This window comes from Lutra lutra, chromosome 11 (genome assembly GCF_902655055.1).
Source record: "Lutra lutra chromosome 11, mLutLut1.2, whole genome shotgun sequence".
NCBI classification, from domain to species: domain Eukaryota; kingdom Metazoa; phylum Chordata; class Mammalia; order Carnivora; family Mustelidae; genus Lutra; species Lutra lutra.
Genome location: NC_062288.1, coordinates 65,574,177 through 65,584,022, shown reverse-complemented (window position 1 = coordinate 65,584,022; position 9,846 = coordinate 65,574,177). Strand labels below are relative to the sequence as shown.

The 9,846-nt window shown below is 38.7% G+C and overlaps 1 pseudogene; it reads right to left on the bottom strand.

Moving 5' to 3' along the window:
* Positions 1-582: 582 nt before the first annotated feature.
* Positions 583-683, bottom strand: LOC125081533 (uncharacterized; annotated as a pseudogene).
* Between the last annotated feature and the right edge of the window lie 9,163 nt (positions 684-9,846).

The following is a 9,846-nucleotide window of genomic DNA, read 5'->3' as shown; positions in this document are numbered from 1 at the left end:
TCAGAGAAGCTTGCTTATGTTTCTCATTCTAATTGAAATTCTGTAAGTTTCTCTTTGTAGTTCCTATAGCATTTCCTTCATTCATTTTGATGTGTTATTGTTACAGAAAAATTAATGACACATACTCATGTGGGATTATATCATTCAACAAAGGGATTCTCTGTCACATTTAATTTTTTTTTTTTTTGCACATTGGATTTTGGTTTTAAACTGATTTTATGATCTTGTATCAGTGAAGAATTGCTTTTGGGTACAGGAAACAGGGATCTGAAGACTAGTTGAAAACAGGATGGACTTTTGTTTGTTTTCCCTCTCAAGTAACAATCAAGAGTGACCCAGGCTCATTGTACATTCCTGCTTTAGCATCCTTGATGAATTGCTTCTTCCTTAAGGTCAACATCTGGTTGTAAGATGGACACTTCAGTTTTATCGTGTTGGCATCCCAGCCAGTGGAAGGGAGCAAGTGGGGAAAGCAAAAGGGTGCTCAGCACTTTTAAAAGAAGCTTCCCTAGGAAACTCCCCCAGTGTCTTCCACTCCTGTTTCTTTGATTCTCTGGCTTCTACTGTTTGCAAGAGAAACTGGGAATATTGTCATGCCCCGTAAAATGAGGGTTCTTGCGCAAGGGGCCGTGCTATTCTTCTCTGTATTGTTCTAATTTTAGTATATGTGCCATAGCGAGCACAAAATGAGGGTTCTTTAAGTCAGTCCGTTAAGCATGGAGATTGAGTTGGCAGATATTGGTCCCTGACACATTGGCCTTTTTTCTTTTCCATTAATATCCTTTGCATATCTTCTCTTGTCCTTTTTTCCTTGTGTTTTTTAGTCTTTGGCTTTAAGTCTGTCTGTAAATAAGTGTATTTATTTATTTAGGTTTTATTTATATATTTTTCGTGTAATGTTAGAGTGTTTTTCCTTTTTATTTTTTTAAGATTTTTAAAAATTTATTTATTTATTTGACAGACAGAGAACACAAGTAAGCAGAGAGGCAGGCAGAGAGAGAGGAGGAAGCAGGCTCTCTGTGGAGCACAGAGCCTGATGTGGGGCTCGATCCCAGGACCCTGGGATCATGACCTGAGCCGAAGGCAGAGGCTTTAACCCACTGAGCCACCCAGGTGGCCCTCTTTCCTTTATTGAGAGAGTAGTTTAACCATTTGTAATTATTGTTAAACATTTTATGTTTGGTCTCTTAATACACTTTCTGACTCTTACCTCTATTTTCCATCCTTTTCTATTGTTTTCAGTATTTTCTTTAGTTTTTATGCTATCTTTTCTTTTTTTTAATAATCTTTTAAAGGTTTTCTTTAGTTGTTTTTTTTCTATAATATGAAAGACATACAAGTTTTTTCTTCTGCTAATATATACCTTTTGTATCTTCAAATAATTTAATTAAAGCTTTATTAATTTATCAACACTGGAAATGAGATCATTGATTCAGTTCCCTCTGTGAAAAATAGGAAACAGTTGCACATACATTCTCTTTCACTTTCTTCTACCCACTTCTTCATAAAATTTTTAACTGATATGCACTGGAATTGTTGATGCACTAGAGAAGTTAAATATGGTGATAGTTTTTCAAGAAATTGAATATGAACATTTTGTCTAGACACAATATTTTCTGGATCAATTTATGCATAATTTGATTTTTAAAATGGCTTTGTTGCCCGCTGCCAGTCTTCCTCTATCTTACTTTTGTGTCTGTGAAGTCTGCATTTTGATTTATCCCACCATTAGCTGAAGAATGTCTTTGAGTAATTGCTTGGGTATTTGCTGCCCAACACTTTGTATATTTTTAAGAGCAGCTCTTTATTGTTTTCCTACATTAATTACAACTTGTCTGTATATAAATTGTTTTATGCTATTAAATGTTGTGGAGAATAAGTCTAGGACATTATTTACTTACTAAATTAAGTACTTGTTGCTTTTTAAATGATTGCTTCTACTGAATGCTACATGTAGACTTGTTCATTTATCTTGAAATGCAGGATTTTGGGGTACCTGGGTGGGCTCAGTGGGTTAAAGCCTCTGCCTTTGGTTCAGGTCATGATCACAGGGTCCTGAGATCGAGCCCCGCATCGGGCTCTCTGCTCAGCAGGGAGTCTGCTTCCCTTTCTCTCTCTCTGCCTGCCTCTCTGCCTACTTGTGATCTCTGTCTGTCAAATAAATAAATAAAATCTCTAAAAAAAAAAAAGAAATGCAGGATTTCTTGGAATGACCACTTTTCACTAATTTTGACTTGATATAAACACTTTAGCTCTACATAGTTGTTATAATAAAATGGTTAAGAAGAAAGACTTTGGAGACTTATATGACTATAAGTTTTGCTTCTGCAGCTTACCAGCTATGGTCTTAGGCTCAAAGTAAGGTCATCATGTAATTTGCTGTCCACATTTCTGACACTTTTGAGGATGAAATGTTGCCTAAAGTAATTTATATTCGTTTATCGAGGTACCACTGGAGTGAATCAGCATTGTCATAGGCAAGCTGGGAATATGCAGTCATCTTCTTCTAAGGATCATCTGTAAAATGGGCATAATTATAGTGCATGCTTCTTAGGATTGTGATATCAAACAAGATGCTGTGGGTGGCGTCCTCAGTGCAGCTGCAGGGACATTTTTATCTAGTATCTTGTTAGTGATGGTGCCATTTATATTTAAAATTCTCCTCTGCTAAGAGAAAATGTAGATAATAGCCTTTAACTTTGTTTTATGCTCTTCTCTCCTACACCCTTCAGAACACTATTATCTTTTCTTTGGTCCTTGTTTTATGTCATCCACATCTATCTATCATCTATTATCTGATCACATTAATCTCTTTCTCCTTTTCTTCTGCATTGATATACTGTCTTCAATCCCATTCTGATCATCATTAAACTACTTTTGGATCTTCATTTTTTAGTCTTTCTAATAGCATTTACAATAATGTAATGGCATTGTTAATTCCTTGCATTATTTCTTTAGCACTACCACCTTCCTTTTAATTTAAGCCTCTCTTTTTATACTATCATTTCATATTTTTAATGTCCAGTTAGGCTCAGATTCTCTATCTGTAAAAGGGGATATAGTATCAACTTTATAGGATTATTTAATGATAAAACAATGTAAAGCACTTAGAATAGCATTTGGCATAGAGTAGTAAACAATATATTTAATTAATATTTTTATAGAGCTCATGCATTGTTGAAAAAAAATTACTGCAGCTTTTTTTTCTCCTATTTCCTTAAAGTAATTTTTCAGAGTACTAATCTTTATTTTTGCCTGTTTGTTTTTTTCAGAACTTTATTTTTATTGATTTATTTTGAGAGAGAGAGAGAGAGAGTAAATGGGGGTGAGGAAGGGAAGATGGAGAGGGAGAGAGATAATCTTAAGCAGGCTCAAGGCCTAGTGCCAAGCCTGATGCCGGGCTCAATCTCATGACCCTGACACCATGACCTGAGCCAAAATCTAGAGTCCAAGGCTTAATTATCTAAGACACCCAGATGCCCCTTTTTTTCCAGAACTTTAAAACTAAGTCCACGTTGTGTCTTTCTAAACCGTTTTATTGTTTACCATAAAATTCACCTATTTGAAGTATATAATTAAACTGACTCTTGTTACTTTATAGAGTTGTGGAAACATCACCATAATCTCAATTATTGTAGCTTTGAAGTAAGTGTTGAAGTTAGGTGGTGTTACTCCTCCAACTTGTTCTCTTTCAATACTATGTTGGCTATTCTGAATCATTTACCTTTCCATATAAACTTTAGAATTGGTTTGTCAGTATCCACAAAATGACTTCCTGGCTTTTGATTGGGATTGTATTGAATCTATAGATCAAGATGGAAAGAATGGACATCATGACAATATTGAGTTCTTATCCATAAAAATGGAATATGTCTTCATTTATTTAGTGCTTCTTTGATTTAATTCATCAGAGTTTTATAGTTTTCTTCAAATATTATATATTTTGCAGCTTTTGTTAGATTTATATCTAAGCATTAATGGGGGGCTATGTAAATGGTATATTTTAATTTCAAATTTCACTTAACATTGCTGGTGTTGTCTATTAATTCTAAAGGAATTGTCTATTATTTTGCCAATATGGTAGTGAGGGGGTAGAGATATGGACAGTCATCTCTGGAGCTTATCTTTCTGCACATGTTCTCATATATTTAACTATTTTATCTGATACCAAGTTATGAGAGTATCCTAATAAAAGGATGATCCTTAAAGATACAGACTTCTCTTTTAATTCAGGATGAATCACCCTCATTGGTGAGAATTTGAGTTAGAGACAGTGGTTTTCTTTTCTTTTTTTTTTTTTAAGATTTTATTTATTGATTTAACAGAGAGAGATCACAAGTAGACAGAGAGGCAGGCAGAGAGAGAGAGAGGGAAGCAGGCTCCCTGCCGAGCAGAGAGCCCGATGCGGGACTCGATCCCAGGACCCTGAGATCATGACCTGAGCCGAAGGCAGCGGCTTAACCCACTGAGCCACCCAGGCGCCCTAGAGACAGTGTTTTTCAAGTTTGGATAGACTTTGAACCCTCTGGGGAGCCTTATGTATATATAACCTATGCCTGTGATCCACCTCCAGACCTTGTTATAATAGTCTGGGGTACAGCAATGGGGACTTTTAAATGTTTTCCAGATGATTCTAATGTGCAGTCAAAGTTGAGAAACACTGAGTTAAAACAAACAAACAAACAAACAAACAAACAGTTGTTCCTGCAGGTTCTGTATGTTGAGGATAGATAACCCCACTCCTACACAGTTAGCTGGCAAATAAATTGTGTGCTGCTGCTTGTGTCTCCTGTGGTATGAAGGCATAGGCACACAACCTCAGGTTTTTGAGTCTGTGTGGGCAGGGGTGCTCACTCTAGTCAGAGGGAGAAGACACGGCAATTAAGCCAATGTCTTCTTAGAAACTCTCTGAGACAGGCTGAAAAAGGGTACTTGTTTTCCTTCAACTAAGCCTCTCAACATTTTCCTATGTGCAGTGGGTATATGAATAGGAAGTAATGCCATTTAATCTACATTGGCCCCCTTTTCTCTACTTACTTTCCATAGTACTGTCTTGGCAGTTCTCAAACATTCATGTGTTTCAGAGTCACCTGGAGAGTTAACAAAGAATAGAGCCGGGATGCCTGGGTGGTTGAGTTGGTTGAACATCCGACACTTGATCTGGGCTCAGGTCATGATCCTGGGCTCCCCTGCTGCAAGCTCCACGCTCGGTGGTGAGTCCACTTCTCTCCTTCTGTCTCTCCTGCTCCCCCTCCTTGCATGTACTCCCTCTCTAAAATAAATAAATAAATCTTAAAAAAAAAAAAAAAAGGAACAGAGAGACAGGTACATTAAGTAGGTAAAGCCCTGGGCCTCTCTATTTTACAAGTCTCTCAGATGACACTGATGTAAATCAAAGTTCAAGAGTCACTGCCCTGAGGCATTTTCTTGGGAACTTTAATTAGTTACAGTCTCAGGGAGGAGTTTTGTGTGCTGTTTTTTGATGCACATTCTGCTGTGATTACATTTAGTAGAAATTTCTTGAGTTGCTACCATTCTACTTGATTTTTGTCTGGAAGGCATTAGACATATAAACGCTAAGCAAAATCAAAGCATAATAATACGGGACAGCACTTCCTGAATACCTGAGACTTTATTCACGTAGTTTGTTCCTGCTGAAGAGTCTGGAGATGCTATAATTATATACTATTGTGTAAAAAACCACTGCCTCCAGATTCACTGCCTACGCTGTGAATGAGGAATTTGGATAGGATGTAGCCCGAATGGTTTGTTACTACTTGGTGATATCTGAGGTCTCCATAGGAGGTCTTGAAAACTTTGGGTAATGTAAATGGCATCAGGTCATAATATTTAGAGACCTTTACTCTCACATACTTGGCACTTGAGCTGGGGTGACTCTAATGATGATCTCAGTGGGGAATGGTGACCAGAGTACCTACAGATAGTCTGTCCATATGGTTTGGGCTTCCTCAAAGCACAGCAAGCCTAGGATAACTGAACATCCTACATGGCTCAGGGATCCAAAAGTGAGTATTCCTGTAAGTAAGGTACAACTAGGTGGCCTTCTGTGACTCAACCTTCAAAATCGCATAGCGTCATCTCTACCATACTGTCCTCTCCAAGTTAAAACAATTGCAAACCCAGTTAGATTCAGAGATGAACATCGACCCTATCTCTTTACAAAATGCTTTGTGCTTTAAAACCCCCACAAGAGGGAAAGCAGTTTGTCGTGGGTACCCTGGACTGGCTAAACTTCAGTGCAGAATTCTCTTAATTATTTGACAAATAACCCATCTTGGGGCGCCTGGGTGGCTCAGTGGGTTAAGCCGCTGCCTTCGGCTCAGGTCATGATCTCAGGGTCCTGGGATCGAGTCCCACGTCGGGCTTTCTGCTCAGCAAGAAGCCTGCTTCCCTCTCTCTCTCTCTCTGCCTGCCTCTCCGTCTGCTTGTGATCTCTCTCTGTCAAATAAATAAAAATAAAAAAAAAATTAAAAAAAAAACAAATAACCCATCTTACTGTAAATAACACTGAAGTCTCATGTACATGATTCAATTCCAACTTCTATAGTCTTATTAGCATTCTTGGGTCAGTTTTTATTTTTAAATGTTATCATGGACTCAAGGATTACTTACACATTAATCTTATTCTAGTGGACCATAATTATTATTTTTCTGGTCATCTTTTTGCTGTTTGAATGCTCTTTTGTATAAGCATCTCAGGTCTACTACTTATTTACCACTATACTATCTCCAGAATGTCTGAATAGATCACCATCTCCAACCACAAACTGTCCCACACTCATCTTATTTTCCCATCCCCATATCTAGCACCCATACCCTATAGGGAAACTGTCATTCCCTTTAGGGAGAAAGTATAAAGATTGAATGCATGGTCTAATTCTGGATGGAATGATGCCAGGCATAACTGAATAATTTCAGTTTCAGAGTAAATGCTTTTCAAAGTCTTCAGTTCATGTCAATGATTTCAATTTTTACTTTTATATCTTTATCAAATATAAGAGCTTCTTAGTCCACTATTTTCTCTTATCTGAACTGCCAGCTTTTCTTCCTTTCCCTTTTCTCACATATGGTAAATTTATACCAGAATCAAAACATTATACTCTACATTATCACACTAAACTCTGTTTTAAATTATAATGCTGAAAGAGTCCTAGAAATACTGATGTTAAGGTACATTTGGTGAAAACAAAATTAATAAACCCAATCTCTTCTCACCTAAATAAGAGAAGATTCATTGCTCTAGGCTTACTTCATGCCGTTACTCAAGTATCTTGTATATGTCAGCAGAAAAGGAAGTTCTGTCTGATTCCTGAGACCACCTAGACTTCCCCAAGAACATCATTTTCCATTTGACATTTGATCTGTAGAATGCATCCAAGAGAGAAAAAAGAGATATTAACACTCTGAAGGAGAGTGGTAAGGGGATGTATAGTCCCTGATCTCAGCAGCTCCACCCAGCTACGAAGTTTCTGGGCTACTAGTGAACCAGTACTCAACATTTCCCTTGGCAACACATGCACTGGATCACATGAGGAGATCAAACTGCTGCACCAGTTCCTAACAGTCAAGGCGCTGAAGTCAGCTATTGGTTGGATGTGGGAAATCTGAGAAAGTCTTAGATGGCTGTTCTAACCCTAGTCAGTGTAACATCAGAATGGGGAGGTAATAGTGAGTTAAGATTATGTCTTACCCAAGGGATCAGGAGTTTAGGCTAACAATAGATTCTTATTCTTTTTTTTTTTTTTTAAAGATTTTTTTTTTTTAAGATTTTTTTTTATTTATTCATTTCACAGAGAGAGATCACAAGTAGGCAGAGAGGCAGGCAGAGAGAGAGAGAGAGAGGAGGAAGCAGGCTCTCCGCTGAGCAGAGAGCCCGATGCGGGACTCGATCCCAGGACCCTGAGATCATGACCTGAGCCGAAGGCAGCGGCTTAACCCACTGAGCCACCCAGGCGCCCTAGATTCTTATTCTTTATGTGCTGTGACACTTGGTTATTTGTTTGGCTGAAAGCCAAAGCTATTGTCCTATTTTCAAAGACAAGGCAAATGACAGGTAAGAAATCAATGTCCATGTATGTTTGATTAGGGTAAGAGTGGTACAAAAGTATTTGAGGGGCACCTGGGTGGCTCAGTGGGTTAAAGCCTCTGCCTTCGGCTCAGGTCATCATCTCAGGGTCCTGGGATCGAGCCCCGCACCGGGCTCTCTGCTCAGTGGGGAGCCTGCTTACCCCCCTTCTCTCTCTCTGCCTGCTTCTCTGCCTACTTGTGATCTCTGTCTCTGCCAAATAAATAAATAAAAAATCTTAAAAAAAAAAATATTTGAAATAGTCCTTAAGTATTCCTTACTGCCTCCTAGCTCATTGCTGTGTCTCTTCAGTAGTCTTTTCTACCTTGCTTTCAAACTACATCCCCAGAACTCAGACCTATGCCATATGCTTTAATGTTTACTTCTGCTTGGTTTTGTTCCTCCAAATTCCCATTCATTTCCTGACCTTGCCCTATCTCCATCTTGGCTTTGGATCCTGAATTAGGTTTTGCGAATCTGTCTGCACATCATTTTTCTTGCAATGTTCTCTGGATCAGGATGGATAATGAATTCACAGTGGAGCAGAAGCTGAGGCAACAGCCTGGGGGGTTCAAGTTGTCCTTTTCCTTCACTCCCTATCTAGCTGCTAAGATGTGCTACAGTGATAGTACAGGCCTCTCCCTGAAAGCAGCAGCTTTCAGCCACTGGTACAGACTCAGGGCCCCAGAGACGGTGTGGAAAAAGCACCCGATGAAGGGGAAGAGTCAAGGAAGATGGATTCCACCTCAGGTTGTCCCCAACTTGAGGTGGGGCCCATACAAATATGACAAGGAGAATGTGGGATATGATAGGGGTTCAGGAAGTAATCTTTATACTTTTTATGTTACCTAGGGCAGAAATGGAGGGTCCATAGTAAAACCTAATAACACATTTCTTTTACCTTTTCAGGACATTGATATGATAGCTTCTCAAACATATATACATACGCACCTAAATATCAAAAGGGGATATATAATTTTAAGAAATATGGGCTTTATTTTTTTTAAGATTTTATTTATTTATTTATTTGATAGATCACAAGCAGGCAGAGAGAGAGAGAGAGGAGGAAGCAGGCTCCCCGCCAAGCAGAGAGCCCAATGCAGGGCTCGATCCCAGGACCATGAGATCATGACCTGAGCTGAAGGCAGAGGCTTTAAGCCACTGAGACACCCAGGCACCCCAAAATATGGGCTTTAAATGAAAATGTTTAACTTGCTATAATTCCCAAAGAGTAACTCAGAGGCTATGGTTTTCTTTCCTCTTCATAGAAATGAAACCAACCCTTAGAAGGAGAACCTAGGCTTTGCAGTTTGTGGCTCAAAGTTCAATGTCACAATCCGTTCTTTTCATCTACTTTCCCTGTAAGACTGAAACAATTATGTGCAGATTTCAAGGGAATTTTTCTGAAGTTTCCAAAAACTTCTTCCCAGATGCCCACTGCCTTTTATTTTTACTACTTTTTTTCTTTGTTGAGAATTGAATAGAGCCCATAAAAAAATAAGATAATAGCCTAAGGGACATGGGGAAAATTTTGTTATATCTTATTTGCTTAAATGTATATACATTTTCTGGAAGTGAGGAATGTGGCTTTAGCCCTTTAGCCTTCCACGTCACCTCTGTCAGAGTCTCCCCAACTCAGGCCCTCAATTAGTATTCATAGACTATGTCATGTGGTCCTCTTCACCTCCTCTACCTACCTGCTATTTACACCTGTTCAGTAGGCGAGATGCACCTGTGCCCCCTCTTCAATGCTTTTTGAA